This window comes from Papaver somniferum, chromosome 9 (genome assembly GCF_003573695.1).
Source record: "Papaver somniferum cultivar HN1 chromosome 9, ASM357369v1, whole genome shotgun sequence".
NCBI classification, from domain to species: domain Eukaryota; kingdom Viridiplantae; phylum Streptophyta; class Magnoliopsida; order Ranunculales; family Papaveraceae; genus Papaver; species Papaver somniferum.
Genome location: NC_039366.1, coordinates 10,463,610 through 10,478,603, shown reverse-complemented (window position 1 = coordinate 10,478,603; position 14,994 = coordinate 10,463,610). Strand labels below are relative to the sequence as shown.

The following is a 14,994-nucleotide window of genomic DNA, read 5'->3' as shown; positions in this document are numbered from 1 at the left end:
CTTAAACTATGAAGTGCATTGCTAAAATTAGCTACCATATATGACATTGTGATCCTAAAAAAGACGCTGCAGCTTTCGGGGGGGATGTAACTGGTCTTGAACTGTAGACAAGAGATGCTCGCAGGCACTGTTGAAGTAAAAGAAGTTTGCTTGAGTACTCTACTGCCTTCACAGTGGCAACCAGTTTAGACAAACTTGACGTGATGGGGGATGTTGAATCCTTCCTGTCTTAAGCTCTGCAAAAATTTGGATTGCGAACTCACAAAATAGGGATATTAGGACTGGGGAGTATGTTGCTGGATAAGGACTACGTAGGGAGGAATATTTATTTCCAGAATTTTCTCTTAGAATATCTCCGTTAAATTAGTTATAATAGGAGATACGTGGCTGCTATGGATTGGGTGGAATAGAGGAAAAGAGGGTTTTGGTAACAGACGATCCGGAGCCGACTCACAAGACCAAAAAGATGAAAAGGAAGAAAGCTAATGGTTTATGCATTGATCTGGAAAATCGGTATACAGAAAATGTAACAAGAATATGCTGGAATCATGCAAATGTCAACCAGAGACAAGGTATACACCAAATCTGTAACTTATTCTATATGTTTGTATATTATTGTAACACCAGAATTGATGTTGTATTTCAGAATTATTCATCATTTTGTAACTTAGGATTTTCTATTCTGTTGGCTTCTTTTGTGTGTCAATTGCCATGTAATTAGTCACCTGTTTTGAACCATGGACACAATTGATGGTGGGTTTTGATATCTTTTAAAAATTCTGTTGTTGTCGTTGCTTTTTGGTTTGTTGTGTTAACAAAATCCAACTAATTTGCCTATTCTGTTGAGTTTTGTTGATTGCTACAACTATGTGAATCAGTGAATAGTCCTAGTTGATTAATCTGAACTGAGAATGTGATGTTAATTCTAGATCTGCATTTTCGTTGGTGCGCAGGTGTCTCAGAATGGGTTACGGAGAGGATGTGATAGCGCTGCCTAAAAGGTCTCACACAAGAGACTCGTAAAGGTAATCTGAGGTCCTGGACCCCCAGTCGCTTCATCCATTCTCGAAGAGCTTTTAATATTCCAGCAGGTTCAAACTCTCCTCATGAAGTCAATTATGAGTCTCGATCTTCTTCGAAGCCGCGGCCTTTTGGTAATGTTTTATAACTTTTACTTATGGATGTTAATATATAAGTTTTAAACTAATAGTGATAATTGAATAATATAATAGTGATAATCATAAGAATTTGGAATTAGTTGCCAGTAGCGTTTTATTGGTCTAATTAGTGGAAATTATCTGATACATGGAGCTTCTTCGTATTTGTACTAGGGTTTTAAACATCGGTGACTCGGTAGCATGATACCTAAGATTCACATCTTTGAGAAGTATTATTGATGGTGCAATTTTTATGATTATAGGAATTGACTGAAGTGTAATCTTCTGGATTTGGTCCATGCTAGCCACATTTTGATTTTCCATGGATCTGCTAATTCTGTAGTGTTATGTAACTGTCACACTTGGGGCGCATAGAACTTGGAATTGGTTGACTATGTATCTATTAAATTCTTGTCGTCTTATACATGAAGCTTCAGAATTTGGCCGGTGTTGGTGTGCTTTTTGTGATTTTAGTACAAGCTGATTGTTTAGTTTAAGCTATGATTTATGTTTTTTTTGGGGTTTGATTTAGAGCCTGCTCATTTCATGTGATTCAAGGAACTAGCAAAACTGGTAATTCAGACTAGTATTGTGGGAGGAAACATTTAAGGTACCTTAACTCTTATTGGTTTAATTGGTGGAAGTCGTTCATCTCATGAATGGTTGATCTATAAATTGCTTCATATGCTTCCTTCTGCCTCCTTGAGTTGATCGTGGTTCAAGTTGGTAACCTTTGGTTGTTAGGCATACTGCACCCAATGCTTGTCTCTTTGAGTTGGAATGTAAGTCAAAAGTTTGAATGCGGCAGTTGTGGTGGACTACGTAATATGCTCCTGATGATGATTTAAATTAGTCTTCTTCCTTTCAGAAAATCAACTAGTTAAACAAGATCAGGAAACATAAAGATACGGAAACTGCAGGAAGATTTTGTAATAAATCGAAGTTGTTTTGGTTGTGGGTGTGGATACTTTTTCAAATTTTCGATTATGCTGAAACAAGGTATAGTCTTATTCGTAATTCAATGAATGACAGTGTATTGTCTTATCTATTTCAGGATTTGCTCGCACTAGATGAACGTTACAAAAAGGCTACCCTGCCTATTTCCCGTGGAATGAAAAATAAATGGAAATCACATGGCAATACGCCAGACGATACAAATTCAAAACGTCTTACAAGTAATCCCGACGCAGGTAAAAACTTCAGAACTCTGTCATGTTTGCCCCAGTTGCCCAGTAGTTTTCTTCTTTACATTCATTCTAATTAATTGTGACTTTTGTAAGGTACTTTTGGATCTCAGTATCAAGAGTAGGATCCATCAGAAAGCCCACCTGGACGCAGAGTTAAAATGGTACGCACATACCTATGCTGGTCTTTACAGTCACTTTTGATTCCTGCAACTTGAAAGCTATTCTAACCTCGAGGTTTATTATTTGGTCTTGGATGTGATTGTTCATGGTTGATATATCTCTCGTATTTGTCTATGTAAAACATTACAAAACTTGTTAAAAATGGGAACAACGTAGCTAGCTAGTAGATTTTGGATAGTGCTACACCATGTTATTCGGCTGCAAAAATATTATGCAACGTTGGTCTTTCACATTTACTTGCATTACAGTACTGCCTACTCAATCTAAATGCTAAGTGTTAACCATTCAAACTGAAAACATAATTCATATACTACAAGTAGACTGCAATCCGGTTCGTTCATTTCTCGTTCACATGGAATAAATTTGCATGTTGCAAGTGGTGCAGGTCAATTATCCCATGAATGGTTGATTGATATCTTGCTTTATATGCTCAAGTAGCAGACTAGTGACAGTAAATGAAACTCTTCGAATTGTCAGATAATGTTTTCACCTTTCAAGTGTATTTGATGTAAATGATTTTATCAATAAATCAATTATCTTTTTTCGTTAAGAGTTTGGATACAAGTAGCAGACTAGTGACATACACCCTAGTACAAAGATAGCACTAACTAAGCACATTTTAATTTTGTCATACTTGAGGCACATAGAACTTGGAGTTGGTTGGGTATATTTCTATTGATTTCTTGTCATCTTATGCATGGAGCTTCCGGCGTCACATACATGTGGCATCTTCTTACTAGAATTTTGAATTAGATAGGATTGTGCTGAACCATTTTGAAGCTTGTTTGTCAATAGCATGTTACCGGAGTTTCACATCTCTGAAATACACTACTACTGTATGGCCATTCTCTTGTCATCTACTTGTAATCTTCAGAATTTGGTCACAAATTGGGGGATTTTGATCAGTGCTTTTGGTGACATTTTGGGGTTATGTTGTAGCTGGTCCGGTGGCATTTTGATGACACTGCAATTCCAAACAGCAAGATTCTTACTTCTTAAGTATGAAGCATGTGCCCATGCTAGCCTTGGCCGCTAAAAATGCTATACTAGTAGTAGTGTCACCTTGCTAAGACTCAATGTTTCAGTTATAATATATAGTTTTTCCTCTCATTTTATCTTTGCAAATGATCATGTAAACAACGACCGGCTAGAAAATATTTTCGCCATGCGCATTTTACCAGCCTCATTGTTACTAGTGATATTGTAATGATACATGGTGCATTTTTTTCCATAGCAGTAAAGAGGGGTATCACTGGATTGCTGAAAGCCATGGCTAGACAACCTGTGAAAGAACACCACCTACCTGTAATGGATATATCTGAGGGAGAATTTGTGGGTCAAAAGGAAAAGCTGGTTTATTTATTGATCTGGACAATCGTGATAATTCTTTGTATTACTAGATCACTAAGAAAACTCCAAGCAGGTTGCAGCGTTGCAGTGATTGTAAAATTGTAAAAATAAATAAATATTGCTAAGTAATTGTAAAAGCAAGGTTTATGTTGGGAAACTATTGAACCCTGAGTGGAAATTGTTGACTGCCAATGTACAAAACCGACTAGTTGTATATTGGCGTGCTGGGCATTGTCAGTCCATTTCCAGCTCTTTCAATGAGCGAGGTTGGTATTAATGGAATCAAGATGCTTTGAGGACTGTCACTGAGATTCCCACTAATATATTTCTCAAACTCATTTCTTGGTTAAAATTTTCAGACATACTTTTGGTGGTCATGGCGATATCACATTGGTTTTTAGTTTTGGTTGTATTTGGGAACTATTACACATAGCTTGGAGAAGAGAGGCACATGTTTTTGAAATTATCATAATGATTTCTCCTCTCAAATCATCTTAGGTTGTTTCTCCATTGAACGGGGGACGCTATTCTTAGGTTGTTTTTGAGTGATCTGCCCCTTTCAGTTAGGTTAAATTATTATCGTTGAGTTTCTTTTAGAACATTATCTAATGGATGACTGACCGTATTTGCTGACAAATCCCGACACAATTACCAGTCAAGAAGATAAAACACGAATGTCAAATTGGCTTCCTATCTTTTGTAATGAATTGAGATGCGAGCTGAGTGACACTTTGGTTTCAACATTCAACTGAAAAGAAATAATATATAAATAAATCTGAAATCTAAGAACTAACAACTAACGGTTACATTCATAGCAGATCTGATTATAAAAAACAACATTAGTAAAAAAACTTGAATTGTTATGATTTTTATTTAATCAATCACTTTTTTTTAACCTACAAAGAAAGGATCTGTAATACAAAGTAGAGGACATACAAAATGGATTAAGTGTCAGAAAAAGCTAACGTTTAACACAAATATATGGACGAAGAGACTCTCCGGAAATAGTTTTGAGACCAGTACTATTACAGATGGAATAGTTCTTCCTCCATCCTTGGTTTCCTCCTACCTTTGCTTGAATAAAGATCTGCATACGCGGAGATATCCGGGGAAGATTTGATCTTAAAAGTCTTGATTTTTTTGAGAAGAGAAATCATTCTGCTGCAAAGTTGTTGAAGAATTGGTCGGTAATGAATTTGTTGTTGGCCGGTCATGAATTTGTTGTTGATGTTCTTGTTAGATCACGATTATGATGAAAAAATACATATCCACATTAGAGATTTGATCATTGTTGGCTGTTAAATCATAGGGTTTGTCATGGACAACTATTCTTCTTATAAGACTTGTAAACCTGCCCATTATGCTTAGGTTAAATTTTGATCGTTTGATATTGTTTAGGAAATAATCTAGCGGTGATCCGTGTCTCATGGCTGACCTTATTTTCTGACCGAATAGATATTTTGTAGACGGTTGCGATTGTGTGCTTAAAAGTCCAGGGGAGGATGCATGCACAGACTTCCCCTAGCTTAAGCCAGGGGTGAATCAAAGAAAAAAAACAATTTGGGGTAGTAATGGATAGGCCAAATTCGTCATGCTTTAATTTGGTTACACCTGCTGTCAAGCTAGGGTAGAAATTTTTTGTCAAGCCAGGGTGAATCAATGTTTGCTTCAATTTTTTCCAGCGGGAAGCGAAAGAGATCGTATCAGCAGGTAAGGTTATTCGATGAAACCCTAGGGGTAGCAGCTGGTAAGGGTGAATCAAAAATCAATGTCTGATAAGAGAATTGCAGCCCCTCCCATTCGGAATAGACTGTTTGTCAAAGGCATTGATTTTCATCGAATCTAAACTCAGTTGTTTCTTGGGTGATTACCCTTGCTCATAATCTAAACTCACCTGTTTTGTGTCAAGGGCATGGATTTTCTTAATTCAATATAATTATTGGTGTGTATACTGGATTTTGAGATGGATTCGTATTTGAGTTGATTTCCAATTGCGAGCAGATGCGGGTGCGATTGTGGAGCCGTTTGGGTCGTTTGTATCTAATGTCTACACCAGATGGGGAGATTTGGATATATCTATTGAAATACCATGTGGTGAACTTGTTTCGTCAACGGTCAAAAACAAGAAGAATAAAATCTTGAAAGAGATAACTAAAGAAAACTATTATTGGGGCATCACATTCCAATAGAGGAATGTCAGCTGATAAAACAAAAACGGATCATTCATAAGTAATTCCAAAAACCTCCTCTCTAAAATAATTTTATAATGACTAAACAACCCTTTATTCAATTAGTGTTGATAATTTGATTAGATTAGCTAATTATATTGACTAGTATTAATATAGATTAGATTAGTGATTTTAATTTATAGTTTACGGTTTAAAAAAAATGGAAGAAGAAAAATAGTATATTTTTGCTATTCAGAGAGGTTTACGGTTGGATTTTCCCATTCGCAACCAACCGTAAGGTAAGTTTACGGTTAGTGACAATGAACTCCAAATCGTAATTGAAGAAATATTTGGGTAGCAAATTAAGCGCAAACATATTTAGTCATAAAAACCCAGGGTGACCAAACTTGTGGTACAAAAACCCCATTCAAATGTTGGGATCCATTAAAACTCCGTCGTAAATAAAATTTGAAAAAGCGGGGGTCTAACAATGCCACCCAATATTTCGCTTAGCAATCTGTATGGACAAAATCCAATATACTTTTTATGAGAATCAACTAGACAGCCAGACTCAATCAATAAAAAGATATATCAAAGAGTTTATATCTCAATCTTTCGATTTGATCTTTACTCAAGCAAATAGAAATCTACGATCAAAGAGAGATAACTTGGACGGTACCAAAGACCAATGTCCAAGGATCAATCAATATCAATCAACAACCAAAGGTTGGATTTCCAATTGATGATCACGAACGCACAACCTGTATTATTTCAATTATATAAAGTATAATGCGGAAAAGAAATAACACATACACCAGAAATTTTGTTAACGAGGAAACCGCAAATGAAGAAAAGCCCCGGGACCTAGTCCAGATTGAATACACACTGTATTAAGCCTCTACAGACACTAGCCTACTCCAAGCTAACTTCGGACTGGACTACAGTTGAACCCCAATCAGTCTCCCACCGAACCAAGGTACAGTTGTACTCATATGCCTCTGATCCCAGCAGGATACCACGCACTTGATTCCCTTAGCTGATCTCACCCACAACCAAGAGTTGCTGCAACCCAAAATCGTTGACTTGATAATAAACAAATCTGCCTCACACAGAAAAGTCTATCAAAGGATAAATATGTCTCCCATAGATAAACCCTAGGTTTTGTTTCGTCTTAAGATATGAAATCAAGGTGAACAAGAACCAATTGATAATCTGGTCTTACATTCCCGAAGAACAGGCTATATTAATCAATCGCCTCTCTACAATCCTTCCTGCCTACACAGGCGGTTTGTCGAGCAATCACAAACAGTGAGACGAAGATTTTTGTGACTTCTTTATCTTTCCTATCGGAGAACTCTCACGATCTCAAGCCAATCAATCTAATTGTACTCGTACGATAGAATATGCAAGATCAGATCACACAACTACGAGAAAAGTAGTATCGGTCTGGCTTCACAATCCCAATGAAGTCTTTAAGTTGTTAACCTGGTTTTAGAGAAGAAAACCAAAGGTTAAAGGAGAATCGACTATAGAGAGCGCCCTAGTATCACACAGACGTGTGGGGATTAGTTTTTCCCAATTCTAGATGTCTCCTTTATATAGCCTTCAAATCAGGGTTTTGCCTTAGTTACAAAACAATACATATTCACCGTTAGATGAAAACCTGATTTAGATTCAAGCTAATATTTCTCAACCCTTAGATCGAAAACTTAGCTTGTCACACACACTTGGGTAGACATTTACTAGGTTTGCGAAAACCATGCCCAAACGTGTACGGACTGGGTTCGCGAACTTGGCAAGCCAATTCCACAATCCTTCTGATTTCTCTTGATCAACAAAGTTCGAGAACTTCGGTTCAAGGAATACATGGTTATGCAATCTAAACTCTCATTCCAATCATTAAGACATTCTCAGAGAACGCTATGTAGTCGTTATTCACAGACTGATTCACGTTTGAGCAATTATCAAAGTGATTGAAACTTTTCATGACTTTCGTCACTAGGTGAAGATAAACTTGATCAAAGCGAAATTTTTTACCAACACACGATTTCGAGATATAGATAGGCGAGATATACTCGGCTCGAAATATCAAATGTGTATGATCTAGTCTATATAGCATACAACTTTTTGTCTCATAAGAAGTAGGAGATAGAATAGATAGACTTTTGAGTGATAGATAAGTTCAAGTCTCCACATACCTTTTTGTTGATGAAGTTCCACGGTTCCTTGTATAGATCTTCGTCGTTGTATGATGAATCGCCATGAAGTCTTTGATCTCATCTACACTTTTCCTATCCTAGTCCGAGACTTAGTTATGTAGGCTAGAAATCAATACTCATAGTTTTGATCACTGACACTGACAAACATGCTTGAGATAGCAACAATAATATCTTAGCGAAATTATCAACAACACAACACAACAGCGTCGCAGAACAATTTCAGAATGATATAATAAACGACGTCAGCTAAAATCATGAGAAAGATGTGATGGTCCTGCGAAAATTAGAGAGTTTGCAAGATTAAGATTTGTAAGGTTGCGAGAATGTTGCAAGTCATATTCGAAAATAAAAAAGATTAGTTGTCATCCACTGTGTATTTCCCTATAAATAGTCGTTCAGTTGTAAATGAGAGAGAGAGATCTTTTTTGAGTAAGAAACAAGTAAATAGGAGAGACAAAGTCTAGAGCAGAGATCATTCTTGATTCCTTTATCTTTTCTTGTAAGAATATTCAAAGATTGATCAATAAAATTAAGAGTGTAAATTTAAAAAATGAGTTGAGTAATAATGAAATCATATGAGGGGTGTAGTGCAAGATTTCCTGCAACTACAATATTCTTCAATTTTGATGATCATGTAGGATCAAAATATCGCACAACACATTTGTTAGTGTGCAGGATACAATAATTTCCTAGTGTGCGAGAATGTCGCATGGTGATCCCGAAAATAAGGGAAACATGAGCTGTCATCCACTATGTAAATACCTATATAAAGAGATAGGTAGGAGAGAGAAAGGGAGGATACACTTTGAGGAAAGAGACTCACTTTAGGAAAGAGACACACTTTATAAAAGGACACATTCTGTAGAGAGAGGAGGTAGAATTATTATTTGTATTATCTCCTTTTTCTTCCTCCATAAAAACTAGAGGTCCAAATACTGATTAATGGAGTCTCAATTGTAATCCATATGTAATTTCTACAATCATAGTGAAACCTAACCCCGTGGATGTAGATCACATTGATGGAACCACGTAAATCTTGTGTCCAATTTACTACTTTAACATTTTAATCTTTATTTTGATTGTGAAATAGATTTAGATTTAGGAATAGTTAATGGGATGTGTTGTAGGATTTCCTTCAACTACATATCAATTAAATGCATTTTCCTTTACCCCTATAACAAGAGAAGATGTTACTGTTATCCACTACAAGCGAAGAAATCAAAGAGTCGTTGATATTACTCACTTTGTGCTGCATTAGCATTAACATTATGTTCTTGACTATAGGTACTAGTAGAAAATAATGAAATCGTCATACCTGTTGGATGTATGTATCTGAAGCAATGGTAATGTTTCATGATATTTATTACTAGCATCGGCACCAGCATAACCTAAGGTTTGGTTATCAGAACCAGTACTACTACTTATTCCCATTGATCGCTTCCGCTTATAATGCAAGTACTCACCCCATGAGAGTAGTTATTAGGATTCACAATGCTGGTGGTAGATTAGCTAAAGGTCATTTTAGTAAATCATATATTTCCTTGTATAAACCACCAAACCCTAACATTTTCCGTTCAACTTTTTTACACAAGAGAGTAAGAGTAGAGAGGAAATACCATAGAGGGAATGAGGCGGCGTTGTGTGCAAAACCAGAATTTTAGATATCTGCTGATGAGAATTTTCTACCATTACCAGAAGGGAAAATTAGGCTAAGGCCCAACCCATGGATAACCCATCATATGAGGCCCTTAATTAAAAAAAGTTTAAATCTAGGCCCTAAATTATTAAAAGACATTCATACCCTTACATATATTGTCAAGCCCCTAATTAAATGAATTTTAAAACTAAGCCCCAAATTAAATAAAATTTAAAACTAAGCCCAAAATTATTAAAAATACGTTACAATAATTTCTTAGCATGTGTAACTAGAAGTTACACACGCATCTGTCTAGTCTAATTGAGAGTTACATATGCATCTATCTAGTGTGATTGAGAGTTACACATGTGATTTGTGTATCCAGCGTCAACTCCAATTCCAGCGAGACCATTACCACATTTGAGCAATTAGCTTTTATGAATTTAAATCTTTGCCTTTCCTTCTTGTCTTCTTCACTCCAAAATGTTTGCATATCTGCAACGAAATAAACATCCATGGATTAGGTTGGATGAACAAAAAGCAAAATAAATAAATATTATACAATAATTATAAGGCAAAATTATAGAACAAAGATCACAGAAAAGACACATGATAACCTATCTTAGCATGTGTAACTCCCTACACATGCATTTGTCATGTGTAATTGACAGTTACACATGCATATGACTTGGATACCTAGCATGTGGAATTTTTTGGTTGCAAGTTTGTTCATTTTAGCATGTGTAACTAGGAGCACCTGTCTAGTGTAAAGAGGAGTTACACATGCACATATCATGTGTAACTGAGAGTTACAGATGCACCTGACATGTGTAACTGAGAGTTACACATCCATATAAAGCACACATTTTCAACTATAAAAGAGCTAAGAGTCATCACTTCTCACCTCCTTATTCAAGAGTCTCACTGACACCATCAATCACCTTAAATCCTTGAGAGAGTGCATATGCAACTTTCTTTCTAAAGAGCTACATAACCATATTTCAAAAGCATCCAATCAATGTTACAAAACTATATAAAAATTAAGAAAAACCAAAGGAAAAGATTTTGTGCCACAAGAGTTGTACATAACAATAACAATTAAGCTTCTGTGCAAAAAAATAAATAAAATTAATTACCTCATTTGATTCATTTAGCATAGCACTTCTTTCAAAGAGGTTGAGAATAACACAGGGGATGTTTAAACTGGAAAGCATCTCAATACTGCATAAACAAGGGACGCGAGTTTTGTTTATTCATACATTCCTGAGTAGTATTCTAGTATCAGACCAGAACATAGAAAACATGAATGCATGATGTGAGAAGATTAACTACTGTAAATAGGAGTTACACATGCATTTGAATAGTGTAACTAGGAGTTACAGATGCATTTGAATAGTGTAACTGAGAGTTACAGATGCACCTGACTTGTGTAACTGAGAGTTACACATCCATATAATGCAAAGAAATGTCTAATGTCTTACACCTAAACTCATAAGAAATGTCTAATGTCTACTGCAACAAAAGTTGTTCAGCAAATCAAGTTCAATAAAGATAAAAAGTGAAGGTGCAAAACCATACATGCGAGGGATGTATTTGAGGCATCCCCAAGTTTCCTTGACTCCCATAGAAAATCCAATTACATAGAATTTTGATCCTAGACCCAACTGGTCAGCAAGCTCTTCCACGTCTAAAGCAGTACTCTTATATGTAGGTTTCGATTCAGATCAGTTTCTCCATACCTAGATCTATAAAATTAGCATGTGTAACTGGCGGTTACACATCTAATTAGCATGTGTAACTAGTAGTTACAGTTCTAATTAGCATGTGTAACTAGCAGCTACACATTCATATAACTTGCACACTTGTAAAGTCTGAAGGCATCATACTTCAAAAGCTAATAGTCCATACCAATGCTTAATGTTGTTGATAAATACAATGAACCAATACAGTATACACACATGAACTAGTGCCAAAAGAAAAATGGAAACGAATATTGCTCAATATTTACCTTTCAACAGAGACACATGAACCGCTGCTGGCCACCACCACTACCTTCTCATCCTCCTCCAAAACCTGTACCTCCACCACACAGCTTCGTTTGTAGACCAAAACTGAACATAAGCAAACTAAAAAAAAAAACTCAACTATGAACTTCAGTAAAATGTTAATGTTGCTTATATCCAAGCAAACCAAACGCAGAAACAGACAAGTAGTGAAAAATGAAATCAAGTCGTGATATCTTCTGAACCTTGTTTTCATGCTTCATAGCTGCCTCAAACACAGACACCTGAAAATTACAAATTCCAAATGATTCATTAACGAATACCACTTCATAATCAGTTCAAGATTTCTATGAATATAAAAAAACGACCACCTACTCCAAAAGCACCGCCACTACTAAAATCTGCTGACACACATATAAACGCATTGTAATCTGCTAGTACACATACAAAATTCATGTGTCATCAGAAGTTACACATGCATATGGCATGTGTAATCAGAAGTTACATATCCTGGTACCAAGGAAAATGACAGGCATAACTATGGACAAATCAAAATGAAAATACAAACATCCCCAAATCAAGTTGGTGCCACTAAAATCTGCTGACACACATACAAACGCATGTGTAATCTTCTACTACACATACAAAATTCATGTGTAATCATAAGTTACACATGCATATGGCATGTGTAATCAGAAGTTACATATCCTGTTACCAAGGAAAATGACAGGAATAACTATGGACAAATCAAAATCAAAGTACAAACATCCTCAAATCAAGCCAGTACTTCATATTTCCATAATCTAAACACTCGTAAACAAGCATCCTTGTATCAAGCATTAGGAACTTCCAACATAACACAAATTAAATCATGTTTTCATGTTACTTACATGTAATAGTTTTCTGCTTTCAAAATTACTAAACAAACAAAAAAAATTGCAGATCAGAACACACTAAATAATTGATGACAGGAAACCATCAACATTTCATATAACATACTTGAAATCTAAATAATATGATAGTTTAAATATGAAAAATCAACAAGTCGAGCAACAACAATAACAACAACAATCAAAACTTACCTAGATTAGAGATATGTTGATTCAGGAAAAATCGTATTGGTCTTTTCCTTCGATCTGAATAGAATCATCCAAAATAAAATTTCAAAACAAACGAAAAAGAATCAGTATAGATTGAAGTTTATATGATTTCAATGATCTCATATGGGTAGAAATATAAGAACACGATGATTATTAATCTGAAATTAGATTTAAGATCAGATCAAAATTTCAGCAACAAATCCTAATAAAGAGATTTCGTAAAAAAAAAAAAAAAAAAACTCTGAAACCTTAATTCCAATTAATGAGAATGATAAAAGTATTATAGATCTAAACTATGATTCCAAATCGGATCAAAAATTCGAAGTGAAATCAAATGAATTAGGGTTTTGAAACCGTAAATCAGTCATTCATAAGTTTATTTTTGTTAAAAACATGACGAGATTTCAATTGAATCGAGTATTGAGATGAGAAACTTATTTGTTTTGTTAGATTTGTTGATGAAATTGTTTCCATTCAACATTAATCTTCTGATATTCAAAACCTAGAAATAATTTTTGCCGGACCGAAAGAGAAAGAGAATGGAGAAGAGAGAGAAAGAAAATAGATAAATGAAAATATCTACTGAGATTCCTCTTGTATATATAGTAAAGGGTAGTGTTGTCATTATTAAAATTCGTAATAATTAATTATGGGTCAGATCTGAAGAAAAATTGATTTTTTGGGCCTAGCAGTATCATTTTCCTAAAGTATGGAGTTGATAGTGGAGGATCCATTTTGTGGGGCTTCTATATGTTGAGCCCATATAATAGGGGGTTCTAGTATTTTTCACTTACCAGAATCAGATATGTGGTTATGATCGGAGTTTTAGTTTTATCTGGGAACCCTTACACATATCTGGTGGTGGAGATCAAATTGAAGAGATGCACAAAAACCTTTGAAATTTTCAGTCATAATGACTTTTCCTCACAAACCTAAGTTCTATTGGTTTTCATAAACCTCATATGGGTATTAGCATCTATCACTATCAGGTAAGATCTGTAAAATTATTGTCTTTGGTATTTTCATTGTCTTAGCCCAACAATATGCACATTCATCTTTTGGTTTTTGTGTGCAGGGATCGATGCAAGCACCAAACAGACATGATTTCGAGTCTTCCTTCTTAACTACTATGGAGATACACAATTATAGGCTACTACCCATGCCTCAACTGCTGAAGTGGTACTGCAGAAAATTGAAAATCTGCTGTGTTGGTAATCATTGAATTGGAGATGTTTTAAGTTTGGTAATTGTTCAATTATGTTAATCTATCAATATGTGTCTTGGACCGTAGTTTATATAATTTAGGCACCAGCTTCACGCTGAGTACCTCAAAAACAAAAATGCAGTGCTTTTCCCCTAGTTAGGCAATAGGTTCGCAACAAAGGACGAAATTGGTTTTTGTTGGAAAAATTCTGATTCGGGTAGTGCTGGACTTCTCACTTTTGGGTTATCTAAACAGAGAATGAAGATCAGTTCGGTTCATCAATTCAATTGTTGAAGATTTTTTTTGAAACTGTTGTTCTTCTTCTATAAATGTTGTTAGCGTGTTATGATAGTTTTTTTTTTTTTTTTTTGAAACAGTGTTATGATTGTTAGGCCACATACAATGTGATGCTTGAAGAAGAAACCTCTGTTCAAATAGTAGCCTAGTGTTGATAATGTTTGTCAATTAATCTGAGAGAAGACTTACATTGGTGCATACTATGTAGTCAATTTCGGCCATCTCGGCCGAAATTCTGCCGAATTTTTCCATAGCGAAACAACGAATTTCGGCAAGACGGAAAGTTACCGAACTTCCACCGAAATTCTGCAGAGGTTACATGAATTTCCATCCAATTTCCATCTTGAATTGTACTAGCACAGTACATGACCGTTGTGAATTGCCAGCGACATTGCAGCTTGAAGGTGCTAAATTCACCCAATGTTCTGTTTTCACTTTGTTCCATCATTTACTAATTATAGATATGTCCCTCCTAAATATAGTGCTAGATGAT

The 14,994-nt window shown here is 35.5% G+C and overlaps 1 long non-coding RNA gene across 1 annotated transcript; it reads left to right on the top strand.

Moving 5' to 3' along the window:
* Positions 1 to 477: 477 nt before the first annotated feature.
* LOC113309494 lies at positions 478 to 4,155 on the top strand. The gene is made up of 5 exons (XR_003340626.1): positions 478 to 572; positions 954 to 1,154; positions 2,212 to 2,347; positions 2,438 to 2,505; positions 3,762 to 4,155. It is a non-coding gene; the product is annotated as an uncharacterized LOC113309494 (long non-coding RNA).
* Positions 4,156 to 14,994: the final 10,839 nt, after the last annotated feature.